This window comes from Podarcis raffonei, chromosome 13 (assembly GCF_027172205.1).
Source record: "Podarcis raffonei isolate rPodRaf1 chromosome 13, rPodRaf1.pri, whole genome shotgun sequence".
NCBI lineage: Eukaryota > Metazoa > Chordata > Lepidosauria > Squamata > Lacertidae > Podarcis > Podarcis raffonei.
The window spans coordinates 6,898,179-6,910,426 of record NC_070614.1 but is presented as its reverse complement, the minus strand read 5'-3'; the positions used below and the strand labels follow the sequence as shown (position 1 = coordinate 6,910,426).

Genomic DNA, 12,248 nt, shown 5'->3' with positions numbered 1-12,248 from the left:
TCTGACATGTAGCCACTCAGCACTTGATCAATGCAATTGGCACTACACAGCACCCATTCCGCATTTGTCACAAACCAATCATTTAGTGTGGCAGCACCTACACTTTGGAACTCCCTGTCTCTTGATATCAAGCAGGAGCCTTCACTGAACTCTTTTCTGCACCTGCTAAACACATCCTTGTTTAGAGGAAGGGTTCTGGGCTTCCAGCAAAACCACAGCATGCAAGAGTACATTCACGGGGGCAATTGGCTGCCCTCAAAGGCTTCATTGGTGAATGAGCTTAGCAGAGAAGCGGCGAGCTATTTCCTTTGGCTAGGAACCTCTGAAGTCACACGCTATTGTATTGTATTGATCTTTATTACGGCCATTGGCCCATCACACGACAGTTTCCCATACCAACATAATGTACTTAGACCTCCAAATTTAAAACCGCCAAGACTTACAAAAAACAGACAAGAACCAAAGCAAAACAAAACAAAAACAAAAGACCAACATCATACATTACAATAAATTTGTAACATAAACATCGCCCTCTACTCATAAATTAGTAGAAGACATCAATGGTGAAATCACCTAATTACATCCTAAAACATAGATCATATATTTTTTTTTCATTGTATTGCATTGATCTGAAGTCACACGCTGGCTTTTGTGATCAGAGTAAAATTGGAATTATGTGACCTCAGATTGGGAGTGGTGTGTCACAACACTAAGCGCTGAGCACTCCCAAGCATTTTGGAGTTGAATTTTAGTTAATAATAATCTGGCTGGGTTTCTGTATGTTATTTTTAACCCACTCTCTTTTTCTTCCTTTGCACGGCCACCAGTCTCTCTGCGTGCCCACCTGTCCTTTGATTTGCTTTCTCATCTCTCTTCTCCCTGCATTTCTCATGCCTCCACTCACAGCTACATCATCTTTCTTTCCTAACCCTTAACAGGTACTGTATTTTTCCCTCTATAAGACGCACCAGAGGAGGAGGAAAACAAGAAAAAAAAATATTCTGAATCCCAGAAGCCAGAACAGCAAGAGGGATCTGGCTTCTGGGATAGCCTCTTGCTGTTCTGGCTTCCGGGACAGCCGCACGCAGCCTCTCCCGGGCAGTGGGATGAAGGCTCCCCCAAGAGCCGCACTCCTTTTAAATAGTGTGTGGAGCATGTGTGCAGCTCTTGGGGGCTTTTCCCCGAGGAAGGAGAAGGACACACGCTCCACGGGGCTCTTTAAAGGGAGGGCTAAGCAGAGCCTCCCACCTGCATTCGCTCCATAAGACGCACACACATTTCCCCTTACTTTTTAGGAGGGGGAAAGTGTGTCATATAGAATGAATAATACAGTATTTCTGAATCCCACATTCTCCCCCTTTCTCATTGTATTTCATAGCACTTACTCTCTGCTTTACTACGTTTCTCCATCTCTCGGTCCCCTGCCTGCCACCTTCAGGAACATCACCTGAAAGAAAGGAGCTTCAGCAAGCTAAAGTTGATTAAGAAATATCTCAAGCTATGAAAGACAGAAGGAAAACCTACTGATTCTGTGCACTGAAACAAACTGTGAGATATTGCGATTCAATTCACCATTTTACCAATACCAATGAGAAAATAAAGCTGCAAGTGTTTCAGCTGCGTATACCCCTTTGCCTGGGTTGACATTATGAGATTTGACATTACTTTCTCTGTGGAATAAGATGCGTTTCTAACTGGGGGAAGATTGAATTTAATTTATTCTGCTTGATTAAACATGTTAGCGTTTCACAATGTGGATCAACATATTTTTAAAACACATTTTTGAGTGTACACCTCACAGTGATTTCATAATAAAATGTATCAACAATAAGACATCTATAAAAACAATTTCTAGAACAATGCATGTAAAAATTGGGATAGCAATCTCCACTTAAAAGAATCACGGGAAGAGAAATGTATTCTGTGGGTATCAAAAAAATGGTAAAGAAATTGCCTGGGAGGAATGGAAATAAGTTCCTATGGCACTAACTGCCACCACAGTAAAAGTATAATTCCTACATTATATGAACAAACTGCCTTGTGAGGTGGCATCTGCAGTGAGTGATTTGGTATATGAGGAATGAGATGGTTGTTTATAAAGTCTTTGAATAACAATGTCTTTATGAATGACTTGGTTGAAGGAATCGAGGGGATGCTCATCAAATTTGCAGATGACACCAAACTGGGAGGGGTAGCTAATGCTACAGAAGAGAAAACTTTGATTCAAGAGGATCTTAACGGATTGAAGAACTGGGCCCAAAGTAGCAAAATATATTTCAGTAGGGACAAATCATAGAACTGTAGAGTTTGAAGGGACCGCGGGGGTCATCTAGTCCAACCCACTGCAATGCAGGAATGCTGTCCACAGCCATCTCTGGATGGGCTCAGACCACCAACTTTCTGGTTAACAGTGAGACTCACTGACCCATTGCACTACAGTCAGGAAGAACCAGCTGCACAAATATAAGATGCACATGTGAAATGGATCTAGGGCAGGCTTCCTCAAACTCTGCCCTCCAGATGTTTTGAGACTACAATTCCCATCATCCCTGACCACTGGTCCTGTTAGCTAGGGATCATGGGAGTTGTAGGCAAAAACATCTAGAGAGCCGAGTTTGAGGAAGCCTGATCTAGGGTTTTAGTAGACCATAAGCTGAACATGAGGGACGCGGGTGGCACTGTGGGTTAAACCACAGATTTGCCAATCAGAAGGTCAGTGGTTTGAATCCCTGTGACGGGATGAGCTCCCATTGCCTGCTCCTGCCAGCCTAGCAGTTCGAAAGCACGTCAAAGTGCAAGTAGATAAATAGGTACCGCTCTGGCGGGAAGGTAAATGGTGTTTCCACGTGCTGCTCTGGTTCGCCAGAAGCGGCTTAGTCATGCTGGCCACATCACTCAGAAGCTGTATGCCAGCTCCCTCGGTCAGTAAAGCGAGATGAGTGCTGCAACCCCAGAGTCGGTCACGACTGGACCTAATGGTCAGGTCCAGTCTTCACCTTTACCTTTAAGCTGAACATGAGTCAACAGTGTGATACAGCAGCAATAATAATAATAATAATAATAATAATAATAATAATAATAATAATAATATTCCCACTCTGTTCTGCCTTGGTCAGATCACACCTGGAATACTGTGTATTTAAGAAGGATATTGACAGCCTGGAATGTGTGCAGAGGAGGGTGACCAAGATGATCAAGGGTCTGGAAACCAAGCCTTATCATGAATGGTTGCGGGAGTTGGGTTTTCTTAGCCTGGATAACAGGAGACTGAGAGATTTGATAGCCATCTCTTTTCCCTATACCTGATTACTGCTGACATAGGCACTGACTCCTAGGGGCCAAGGCAGTTTCTGCCCCCCCCCCAATGTATTTTTTGAGGGGGACGGGCACCCTCAATTTTCAGAGGGCATTTGGCTCCACCCCCTGGCTCCTCACAACATCACACGTGCAACATCAGGATGCCACATGATGTCAAATTGGGCCCCCTCAATCATCTGGAGAAGTTGGCACCTATGACTGCTGTCAGTGTAAATTGGAATTCAAGGATTCTGCTTAGCTTTTAATTCTTTTATATGTAATAACACATAGTCAATACAAAGGCCATTTAATAATCCAGCAAACTCATTGCCTTATATTAAGCATCAAGACATTGAAAATTTTACCAAATTGTCCAAATGAGTAAAATAAGCTGCACATGTTCGTAGACTAGAACCTCCACTCACATTGCAAAGTGTGGGGAGGTGGATATTTTTCAGAGGTTATTTAGCTTCTCACTCCTAATGAGTCCAATCAAAGATAGCAAATCCAATTACATTTGGAAAGGCAGGATAACATAGCTGATCGTGTTACATTTTGCCCATTTTGTTCAACTTAATTGGGGAGAATTAATGAGCACAGTAGAGAAATAATGGTATTCTATTAAGCCAGGGCAAATGTTTTAAAATTAAAGACATTTGTCATGAAGAGTAATATATATTTGATTGGTTGAAACACCATCGAAATATACTGCATTGTACTAGCTCACAGCTCAGCCGACAAAACTGTTGATCAACTTGCACCAGCAAACACAGCCACTTTATATAGTAAACATTTGTTTAGTTTTCAGTTTATTAAATGTCAAATTAACTGTTAACTTTGGTGGAACCACACAAAAAAATCTCAATCAACCAATTTAATTTTGAGAGGGGCAAAAGCTTATTTGAATGCAAAGTTGAAATCTGTCAATACTAGTCAAAATCTATTGCAAAAATTAATAGGAAAAATCAACTAATTCAAAATTTTCAATCAACTACTCCCCCCAAAATTTATGGAATTAATTCATCTGCCTCTAAAGCCCAGGCATAACTATCACTGCTGGAGAGTGAGATTCTGCTAACATTTTTGTGTGTAGTGTCGCAGACATCTGGTGCAAAAAAACTCCATTTTGTCAGAATGCAGCTAAAAATGCTGGTAGTAGACTTGGACTGAAAATGATTTTACTGCATAGGATACATGGGCTTGGGATGGCACTAGCCAACGTGGTGCCCACTTGATGTTGTTGGACTACAGTTCCCACTGCCCTGGCTCATTAGCCATACTAGCTGGGGCTGATGGGAACTGGAGATCAATAACATCTGACATGTATTAAGTTCCCTGTCCCTAGACTAGAGCCTAAATTGTTCCAGGGAAAAGGGGTGGCATATGTACTGAAGTCCGTATAGTTAAAGCTATGGTTTTCCCAGTAGTGATATATGGAAGTGAGAGCTGGACCATAAAGAAGGCTGGTCACCGAAGAATTGATGCTTTTGAATTGTGGTGCTGGAGAGTCCCTTGAGAGACCCTTGAGAGTCCCATGGACTGCAAGAAGATCAAACCTATCCATTCTGAAGGAAATCAGCCCTGAGGGCTCACTGGAAGGACAGATCGTGAAGCTGAGGCTCTAATACTTTGGCCACCTCATGAGAAGAGAAGACTCCCTGGAAAAGACCCTGATGTTGGGAAAGATGGAGGGAACAAGCAGAAGGGGATGACGAAGGATGAGATGGTTGTTCTCAAAGCTACCAACATGAGTTTGACCAAACTGCAGGAGGCAGTGGAAGACAGGAGTGCCTGGCGTGCTCTGGTCCATGGGGTCATGAAGAGTCGGACATGACTAAATGACTAAACAACAACAATGGACTGAAGTGGCCTTGTATTCTCAGCTTGTTAAGAAGTAAAATGTTCCAACTGGATTTAGAACTTCTGTTTTCTGGTACCTAATTTTCCCCCATTATTGCCTTCTAGGGATGCTTGTTTATATTTTGTAAGCGACAGCTGTGAGATTTTTCTTCTTCTCTAGAAGAAAGGATGTAACTTGAGGGTCCTTCTGGATCCACTGCTGCTTCCTGAGGCTTGTTGTTGTTGTTTAGTCATTTAGTCGTGTCCGACTCTTCGTGACCCCATGGACCAGAGCACGCCAGGCACCTCTGTCCTCCACTACCTCCCGCAGTTTGGTCAAACTCATGCTGGTAACCTATCCAACCATCTCGTCCTCTGTCGCCCCCTTCTCCTTGTGCCCTCCATCTTTCCCAGCATCAGTGTCTTCTCCAGGGAGTCTTCTCTTCTCATGAGGTGGCCAAAGTACTAGAGCCCCAGCTTCATGATCTGTCCTTCCAGTGAGCACTCAGGGCTGATTTCCTTAAGAATGGATGTGTTTGATCTTCTTGCAGTCCATGGGACTCTCAAGAGTCTCCTCCAGCACCAAAATTCAAAAGCATCAATTCTTCGGCGATCAGCCTTCTTTATGGTCCAGCTCTCACTTCCATACATCACTACTGGGAAAACCATGGCTTTAACTATACGGACCTTTATTGGCAAGGTGACGTCTCTACTTCTCAAGATGCTGTCTAGGCCTGTCATTGCCCTTCTCCCAAGAAGCAGGCGTCTTTTAATTTCGTGGCTGCTGTCACCATCTGCAGTGATCATGGAGCCCAAGAAAGTAAAATCTCTCACTGCCTCCATTTCTTCCCCTTCTATTTGCCAGGAGGTGATGGGACCAGTGGCCATGATCTTCGTTTTTTTGATGTTGAGCTTCAGACCATATTTTGCGCTCTCCTCTTTCACCCTCATTAAAAGGTTCTTTAATTCCTCCTCACTTTCTGCCATCAAGGTTGTGTCATCCTGAGGCTTAAGTTGCCCCAATTTTGTGGAGTGCCCTCCATCAACTTGAGCTGGTGACTCAGCAGCATAGTGTCATCTATGCTCCAGTAACCTCTAGGTTAGATTACAGTGATATGCTATACAGTACATGAGGCTGCCTCTGGAGATGGTTCTGAAACTTTAGATGCAGCAGAATTCAGCAGCCAGGTTGCTCACCAGGGCAAAACAATTTGAGCATACAACTCTGATCCTGGCCCTAGTTTCTAGGCCCAATTCCAATGTATGGTTTTGACCTATAACACTTCAGACATCTCAGGACTGCAATATCTCAAGGTCCACTTTTCCTTACATGAACCAACCCAGACCCTCCAATCATCATCTGAGGCCCTTCTTTAGGGTTGCCAAATGTCTGGGAAATCCCAGACGTGTCCTCTTTTGGGGAGCCAACATGTCCATTGGGGGGATTTTTACATTTTAAAGGAAATGTCCAGGTGTATATTTATTTGATTGGTGCGTTGTTGTTGTTTTGCTTGGGTGCGGGTACGTCCTGGCTCAGGTTGGCAGTGGCCCTGGTAGGCCTCTTTTTTGCTCTTCAAGATGTGGCAACCCTACCTTCTTTATGTGTCCCCCTCCATGAGAGGTCTGGAAGGAGGCAACAAAAGAGTGAGTGTTTTCCGAGGTGGCTCCCCATTTGTGGACTCCTCTCTGCAGGGAGGCTCTCCTGGCACCCTCATTATATATATTTAGGAAATGGATGAAAACATTCCTCTTCAATGAGGCCTTTGGTTGATAAAACAACCTATGGCCTCTGAAATCTGTGCGTTGGGAGGTGGGTTGTAATTGTTTTGTTATGTATTTCGTTTTTTCATTTTGTATTTTCATGTTGTAAGCCACCCTGTGATCTTTGGATGAAGGTTGGGATATCAATTTAATACATATTTTATTTTATTTTTTCAAGTAAAATCTCGGTGTAGCAGGGTGTGTAACTCTTATGTAATTTGCAGGCACATAGGCACTAGGGCAACATTGCCCACTATTTTCAAGAAATGGGGGGAAATATTTTTTTATTAAAAACCACATTGTGTTCCAACATCTAAATGAAGGCCTCTCAAGCAGTGTTCTACTAGTAGATATCAACTGATATGGTAAGTGATGCATGGGAAACACTCATGGTGGAATCCACACACATATTTTAAAAGTTCTGAAAATGCTTTTTAAAAGCGTTTTAAAAAATACATTGAATTTCCCATAAGGCTCAGCACCGCCATCTAGTGTCACATTGTATATTGCACTTAAAACACACTTAAAACATTTTATTTGCAGCTGTATAGCTGAGTCTATGGACTGTCTTGATAAAGTGGCTCTCATATGGCAGCAGATTGCTGAAACAAACAGACAAAACTGAGATGAGGGAGATATGCTTCACAAGATGGAAAATCTGCAGCTGTGCAGGAAGCAAATCACTATGGATCTTATACATCTGAAGAGCAAGAGACAAACAGGAGGAATAAAACTTTCAGATTAAATGTTATACAACTAGGAGAAATCATTGTGCTTGTGATTAATTTGGCTGCACTTGCCCTATTGATCTGTAACTCCTTTCTTTTTTAATAAAAAGGGAGCAATTTATATGAAAGCCGTGTTTCACATTACTCACCTGGAGAAACTTACAGCACGGTGAGGGGTGAACCATAACACAGAAAACCTGTATTGGGTTGAAATAAGCCAATTACAGATGTAAGCAGGTTTTGGTCAAGGCATTGTGGATGTATCTGGTATCAAGCAACTCACCTGCTGGTAGTAGTGTGGGGTTGGTCCTTAGCTGGGAGCAGCAGGTGTTACAATTCCAGTCGGGAGGCCCTCTGAAGAGGAGGGGGGATATTCACCGCCCTGCCCCTGCATCCAGCGTTTTCGGAAGCAGAGAGACAGGCAGACACAGAAACATAAGTGGAACAGATTAGGGAGGAGCTACCTAGCTACGAGATAATGACAAGAGATTCTGAAGGGAGGGGGCAGTTGGGAGACACATCAATTGAGATTGTGGGAAAACCTCCCTCCCCATGGACTCGGAGGTCCGAACGTATCAGGGAACAAAGGAGGGAGAGAGGGGGAGGCACTCCTTGCTCCAGAAGTAGGGAAGTGGATTCAGCGTAAGCAACTGCCCTGCTTGTGGAAAGCTGTGTGTTTTGTGACTGCAACATGAAGCTGTAATAAAAGGACTATAAATCTATCATTAATTCTTATCTGTGAAGTTACTGAAGGGAGGGAAGGACTCTCCAAAACTGACAATGGCTTATCTACCCAACGTTGTGACTTTTGTTATGAGGTAAGTGATGTCAGCATTTTCATTCTCTCCCGTTGCTGGATGTGTGATTGATACATCACATGTCTGTGTTTACATTCCATGCTTGGAAAGTGTGGGGAACGGAAGCCAGTCCTATCTCTTCCATTGTATTGTACTTCTGTACAATCTCTCTCTCTCTCTCTCTCAGATGTGAGAGGACGCCATGATTGTTTTGTCCTGTACATATTGCTTAATAAATTACCTAGAAGCTATGCCTCATAGCCTCAGCTTTCAGCTTTACTCTGCTGTTTGAGTATGCACATATCTTCGGATATGTGTCACTGCTGTGCAACAGGACTGAAGAATTATGACCATCCCGTGCTGCGTTCCAGAGGAAGACACCCGGAGAGGTTTGTCTTGATCTGGGGGCTGTGCGGTGCCCCCCAGCGCTTCCGACAGGCAGAAACCTGCAGGAAAAATTCTCCCTGGCCCTGAATATGTTGACCGAATAAACCATAGCAAGGTTCTTATACTGATCTGTCCACTCACCTTTGGACAGGCTACTTACAGTCTGGGTGGGGCCCAAAGAGGGGAAACTACTGGGGCCCAGCCTCTTATAAACAGCAGGGACAGCTCCAGTTTAGCCCCCTCCACCTAGCACCTGATTGGCCCATTCAAATGGGACCCTCCCACCAGGCCAGTGTGGCTGGGGGGGGTGTGGCACTGAGCATCCCCCAACAGGTGTCCCTGCGGGACCTGGCATCCTTCTGCAGGGCCTGCAAGATGGAGCTATTCCGCCTGGCCTTCGGTGTGGGCCCAGTTTGACCCCCCCCCTCTATGGGACCCTGTAACTTACCTCTATGGCCCTTTCTCGGCTCATGCGGGACCAACATGGATAGCTGGCCCTGATAAATACTCGAGGTTCCCAACCCCTATGGTTGTAATTCGTGGGCAGTCATTTAATTTTATCCTGATTCTTATTTTTAAGCTGTATTTTAATCAATTGTTTGATTGTGTTTCCATGTATTTGATATTTGATGTTAGCCGCCCTGAGCCTGGTCTTGGCCGGGGAGGGCGCGGTATAAATAAAAATTTACTTGCCACACACAGAAATAATTGCCCCACACAGGAAGAACAAGGATATAGTTTGACTGCCTCCCTTGTAGTTCTATAAATCATTTAATGTGTTGACACAAATGGAAGTTATTCATACTGCAGTTGTTGTACAAGGTTTTATTATTTTGACCGGAATGTAATTGAAATTGGTAAGATTTTGGAACGCAGAAATAAATAAAATCATCAAACCATCAAATCTATGATATAATTCGGTATTTGAATGATTGGTATTAGTACCCACCAGATCTGACTGGATACAAAAACTAACACAGTATGCGGAGTTAGACTACTTATCAGAAAGAATCAAAGATCAATCCAAACAGGAGTTTGTCTCAAATTGGAATTGTTTTAAGGAATACTTGAAGAGTAATTGCTGCAATCGGAAAACGGTAATGGCCTTTGAGTAGTTTCTATGGATAACAAATTTAAAAGGAAAATCGATAGATAAGAAAATATTATAAATAAAAAGACAATGGACAAATATAGGCAATAAGTTTTTTAGTACAAAATGGAAGAGACGGGAAGTCATTCATTTATGAAGAATATTATGATTTTAAAATTACATCTTTTTTCTTTTTTGTGTACAGTAATATTGGTCGATCTATGATAATAGTAATTGCCAACATACTTTGAAAACAAGAATTTGTATAATTGCAAGATGTAAAGTTATGATGTAAAGATTTACTTGTGAGCCATAAAGGAAAAACTAATAATAATAATAAAAAGATTAGTATTAGTAATTGAATTATAATTTGACATTGTTATAATGAGGCTATTATTGGATTGTAATTGAAAATTAATATATATATATATTTTGCTGTATAAGACTCACTTTTTCCCTCCTAAAAAGTAAGGGGAAATGTGTGTGCGTCTTATGGCGCGAATGCAGGCTGCGCAGCTATCCCAGAAGCCAGAACAGCAAGAGGGATTGCTGCTTTCACTGCGCAGCGATCCCTCTTGCTGTTCTGGCTTCTGAGATTCAGAATATTGTTTTTCTTGTTTTCCTCCTCCCAAAACTAGATGTGTCTTGTGGTCTGGTGTGTCTTATAGAGCGAAAAAATACGGTAATATCAGAAAAGGAGGAGTAATCCTGTCCTTCCTCCCTAAGCAGCTGATAGGTTTGATTAGAACTTTTAAAAGACTTGCATTTCACTGTTCCTGGGTCCCAGAGAGGAACTGAGCATATGCCATCTGTTATCAGGGACCATTCCTCATCTGGTTTGGGGCACCTGCATTGCAGATGATTTTCCTGTGTGCACGGCCAGAGTTATGTGTCTGTTTATTTGACAAAACACTATCTGCATTATTATAGCATATGAAGCCAGCACTGTTGGGAATTCACATTCCGTCTAAAAATATTTCCCATTAAATGAAAATTACGAGGCATTACTTCTCATCACACTGTTTAGAACAGCTCCCAGGCATTTGGAAACATAGCGAAATTATTACAAATTAGCAAGGCAAAATATGAGGGAGTGTTAAATGGAGCTACTACTCTTTCTCCTCAAAATGTTTTATTTATAGGCATGTATACACCCTGTGCCTGCCCATCAATATTTATATGGTATTAAAAAGCACAAGTTCCAATAAAAACAGAAAATTAGTAAAAGAAATTGGCTGAAACTTTAATCAACAATAACAAATTAGTGTTCCGTGAGCAATTTGTGTGTGGTTTTTTCTTTTTAAATAAATCCTCTTTGGAGTATGTTGGTTTTTTGACAAATAATCCATTTATATTGTACAGTGTGGTGAGACTTTAAAATCCATATTATGCAATCATGGAAGGCTCCAGAGCATAGCTACCTGAAGACCTGCCCCCTCTCACCCCTGCTGTCAAAACAGCTGAATGAAACATGAACATGAAGGAGTCCTTTGTCCAGAAATTGGACCAGTATCTCACTAACCTGAAAATGCCACAAATATTTAAAAGTACATAATGCGCAGGTTGGACTGTTAACCTTCTAGGTCCTAAGATCTAATTATTTCATGTGCAAAGTTTTCTGAAACTTTGACACTGTGAAATGCAGAGCCTCTGCCAATATGAAAATTGGTGGCCCTGTGCTCGCTTCGGCAGCACATATACTAAAATTGGAACGATACAGACAAGATTAGCATGGGTGACACGCAAGGGTGACACGCAAATTCGTGAAGCGTTCCATATTTTAAAAAGAAAAAAGAAAACCAGTACCTTTGTAGCAGGCAGTGAAAAGAGGGCAATGCAGATTTAGTATTTCTTAGTTATATTAACATAAGTAGGTTTGGCCAGGGAGGCAAAATTAAGAGAAGGGAAAATGAAGTCCCCCCCCTCCTTTTAAAAAACAACAACTCCGTGTGCAGTTTTAATTTAAGAAATGCATAGAACACTAAGAAACAAATAGAAACAACAGCCATCAACAGCATCAAATGCTGGCCTGTACCAAAAATAAAGCAATTATACTAATTTGTTAGAAACAGAAGTGGTTGACAAGCCATCCTTAAGGATTCATCAAAGGAACAAATGCAGTCATAAGCAGCATCATTCATCTTGGACTATGAGAGCCATGAAGGATGTTTTTCCCTCTTTTTTTAACAAAAAAATGTTGAGTTTTGGAATAAGTAGGTGCCCTTCCATTAGACAAGGTCACATTTGAGGGTTTGCACTGACTTAATGATTTTGCAGATGTGTGGAAGGAAGGAAGGAAGGAAGGAAGGAAGGAAGGAGGAAGAAGGAAAGATTTTGCTCCCCTCAGAA

The 12,248-nt window shown here is 42.2% G+C and overlaps 1 non-coding gene across 1 annotated transcript; it reads left to right on the top strand.

Moving 5' to 3' along the window:
- The first annotated feature begins 11,575 nt into the window (after positions 1-11,575).
- On the top strand, positions 11,576-11,682 carry LOC128401080 (U6 spliceosomal RNA). Its single transcript, XR_008327428.1, has one exon. It is a non-coding gene; the product is annotated as a U6 spliceosomal RNA (small nuclear RNA).
- The last annotated feature ends 566 nt before the right edge of the window (positions 11,683-12,248 follow it).